Source organism: Tenrec ecaudatus, chromosome 15 (genome assembly GCF_050624435.1).
Source record: "Tenrec ecaudatus isolate mTenEca1 chromosome 15, mTenEca1.hap1, whole genome shotgun sequence".
Classification (NCBI taxonomy): Eukaryota; Metazoa; Chordata; class Mammalia; order Afrosoricida; family Tenrecidae; genus Tenrec; species Tenrec ecaudatus.
Genome location: NC_134544.1, coordinates 38,355,797 through 38,359,767, shown reverse-complemented (window position 1 = coordinate 38,359,767; position 3,971 = coordinate 38,355,797). Strand labels below are relative to the sequence as shown.

Genomic DNA, 3,971 nt, shown 5'->3' with positions numbered 1-3,971 from the left:
TTCCAAGGGAGATAGAGTGAGAATCACTGACTGGTGAAGTGAGAGACTGGGGTGTCTAACAAAGAATGAGAAAACAAAGGATGAGATCAGCCTGGAAAAAAGGGAAACCACTCTACACACTTCAAAGAGAGGGAGCCGTTTAGAAGGAGCAGTTATTTCTAGGAATAGAAAGGGCTAAGAATAAATGGGAAAGGTGATGTAAACCAGAAATTAATAAATGTAGAAAATATCCATCCCATCTAGGGCTGGCAAAAGGGAAGGGAAGATATTGTCTGACTAGGGCCCAAAGGTTTGGAGAAAGGCCATATTGTCCATGTTGGATCCAAGAAGAGGTGTTTACTGGCTGAAGCCAAGGGCTGATACCACTGGTGGGAGATGGAAAAAAAAGCAAGGAAGCAGTGTGGTTCTGTCTTATTCCTGCTTGCCGACCCCACCCACACCTCCTACTGGTTAAACTCATTGAGAAGCCCAGTGGAAATACTGAAGCCTGGTCCGCTTTACTGAGTACAGTGAAGAAGGGCAGGTGTAAGTCCAAGAGTCAGCTGATCAATCACAGCCCAGGATATTGATTGGGTTATCTAGCACTCATATATATTCTTCTCTTGATGGTATAGTGGATTACCTGTTGGGCTGCTAACCACAAGATCAGTAGTTTGAACCTACCAACTGCTCCTTGAGAGAAATAAGAGACTTTCCACTCCTGTAGAAATTTGCAACTCAGAAACCCACCAAGTCACTTCTACTCTATCCCATTGGGAGGCTATGGGTCAGAATTGTTTCCATTCCAGTGATTTTTTTGACCACACATATGCCATCTTATTGTACGGCAGTGGCTTGCATGTTGCCATGATACCAGAAGATAAGCCACCAGCATTTCAAATACTAGCAGGCTCAGCCACGGTGAGCAAGTGTAGTGAAGCTTTCTGACTAAGGCAGACTAGGCTGAAAGGACTAGCCAGCTCCTTCCGGATTAGCCAAGCAAAACTCGATAGATCACAGAACTTTGTCTGAGATTTTGATCCACTCACTTTGCACATATGACCAGAAGGGATCTATCCCTGGAGCAAAAGATCATGTTTGGTAATGTGGAAGGCCAGTCAAGTTGAAGGAATCTCTCATGATAAAGAAGATGGCGCATTCCAAGCCGTATTCCATTCTATGACACAGTGGCTTACTATGAGTTAGCGCTGACTCAACAGCAACTAAAAACAAAGACAGCCTTCTTACTCATATTTACACTTCCTATATCACAATTATGATAAATCCATGCTTCCATTTAATAAGACATTATCCTCCTTGAAACATAGGATATTGCTCACTTTTTCTTCCAAAAGGAAGACAGCAAGTTTCATGAATCAATCACAGCATTTGTCTCTGAATGTTTCTGTTCGGTGAATTACAAACCTATGTAACCTGGAGGATAAATGTAAACTTAACCAATACATGCTTTCTTTATAGTAAATAATATTGGTAATGAGGAGGAGACAATTAGTAGATGTGTGTACAGATGTGTGAAAATAAGGTGCTCTAGTTGCTTCTTCTATTATTGTTAAACCACAAAAAAATCCAATCTTATCCTTACCTGGCAGGGGAGATGCCATGATCACGAAGGTGGTTTTCCCAGGGCAAGGCTCATCCATTGCACTCCTGCTGTACTGCTGACCCCTGTGATGTCCCCAAATGTGGGAAACTTGACTGCAGAGTCTGTGGTAGTGGGGAACTGTGTTCACGCTCTCCCCTGGGGGGGTGAGGGGTGGGTGGGTTCCAATCTTACTTCCATCAAGTGGATGATGACACAGTGATCTTATAGGACAGGGTAGAACTTCCCCTGTGGGGTTCTAGGACTGTAAATGTTAAGGGGAGTAGAAAGCCCCATCTTTCTCCCTCTGAGCAGCTGGTGGTCTTGAACGAATGTGCAGATCACAGTCCAATGCATAACCATTATGCGACCAGGTTTTAAAACTTATTGTTGTTCATTGCCATCAAGTTGGTTGCAACTCATAGTGATCCTATGTCCAATAGAACAAAATACTGCCCGGTCTCGTGTCACCTGTGTCATTCTCAAAATTTTTCTTATGTTGGAGCCCACCAATGCAATCCATCTAGTCTAAGTTCTTCCTTTCTTTTGCTGTCCCTCTATTTTACCAAGCACGGTGCCCTCCTGCAGGAACTGGTCTCTACTGACAACACGTCCAAAGGATACGAGGTGAGTCTCCATTGTCATCCTGCATTGAGCATTGAATACTAAGGCCGAAGTGGATCCGTAGCATATACTATGACCTGGAACTGCTTCAAAACCTACTCACCCTGGTAAGATGTTTGTTATTCACCAAGTGCTGGGACAGGACACTCAAAGGAAGCCTGTGTTAGGATTCCTAGAAATGTCACTGAAGGGTCAGATCCATACTTTTCTCTGGGACTTATCTCCCCATTAGTGGCCACCTGCAAATTGTAGGCGCTGTGTCCTTCATTCCTTTTTGGCTACCTTTTAGAGCTTTTCTTTTGGTCTTTGGTTTTCAGAGATTTTATCATGATATACTTAGGTGGGTGCATTTTCCTTATATTTGTCGTATTCATGATTTTTGAGGAAGCTTTTGAATCGGTGGCTTTAAGCTTTTCATAATTTAGGGCTATTGTATTTGTATGTCTTCTGCCTCTCTTTCACTTAAGTCTCTGTAAGCATTATGGTTCGACATTGTAAGGATGGCGTGGAGGTGCCCTCCCCTTGTCTGAAGGCCCTCGGCTCTCAGGCTCCATGGGGCCAGCAGTCCCACTGCTCAGGCTTGGGCTCTGGCTCTTGGTTTTGTTGTTGCTGCTTCTGTGGTGTCTTTGGTTTCTCTGTCCTTGGATCAAGGAAAGCCAATGAGCAGAAAGCTCAGGGTTTCATGGTGCCGTACTACTGGCTTTTCATTTTAATGCTGGGAATACCCCTACTTTATGCTTCTCAGGTGCTCCATCCTACACCCAGCAGGAGGGCAAAACTGACCAATCCCCACTTCTCAGCTTTTTTACAATCACAATTTACCCTATGGACATGCACTCAGACTGATCATATTATCCTATCAGAAACTTCCCCAACCTTCTCCTGCCCAGACATGTATGGGAGAGAAGAAATACATGCAATCTGCAAGATCCCACCCAGTGTTTTGTTGAGAGTTACAAAGATGACGGCTAGAAGAATCATACCAAATAAATCACTGCACCCCATACATGTATTATGTTTCTTAGCCATGTCCCAGTTCTCGTCACCTCTTTAATATTTCCCGTTAGCCTTTCTCAGTGCTTCTGTTATTTTCTTCTAATATGACTTCCACTTCTGCTCTTCCATTGTGATACAGCTACTATGAACCTGATCTATTGAGTTCTTAATTTCAGGTACTATCAATTCAATCCAGAATTTCCATTTTCTTATTTTTTCATAGCTTCCAATCTATGCTGAAAATTTCCATGGATTACCTATTATATGCACTAATTATATTTATTTTAATGTCCATGTCTGATAACTCCAGTGTCTCAAACAACTGTGGACTATTTTGTCTGTTTTTATTTTTCCCCCTTTCCCCCCCTCTTTAATGCCTGGAAACATTTAATGGCATGATGAACATTTAAAACAATTAATATTATAGATTATCTTCCTTCATAGGGTTATGAATGAACCTTATTTTTTCCAGGTAGAAAAAATGGGAGCAGATCACCTCAACACAGCCAGTCATGATACTGATGCACAGCTGGAGACCTAACTTTGGAAATCTTGCCATGCCTTTGATTCAGGATCTTCAACTGAGACCCAGGGCGATTGTCAGAGTCTGTTCTTCGGGAGGAAAGAGAGTCTGTTTTCCTCTGAAGCACAATGACATCATTGAGTTTGCCACTGAGATATTTGTGTGATCATTACATCTCACACAGTCATCCACCACCTCTGGGGTTGCAGAGAAGTTTATATGTAGCTGTGATGCCGAGCAGATTTCATT

At 42.7% G+C, this 3,971-nt stretch overlaps 1 non-coding gene across 1 annotated transcript; it reads left to right on the top strand.

Annotated features, from left to right (window-relative positions):
- The first annotated feature begins 1,574 nt into the window (after positions 1-1,574).
- LOC142428221 (U1 spliceosomal RNA) lies at positions 1,575-1,741 on the top strand. Its single transcript, XR_012780179.1, has one exon. It is a non-coding gene; the product is annotated as a U1 spliceosomal RNA (small nuclear RNA).
- Positions 1,742-3,971: the final 2,230 nt, after the last annotated feature.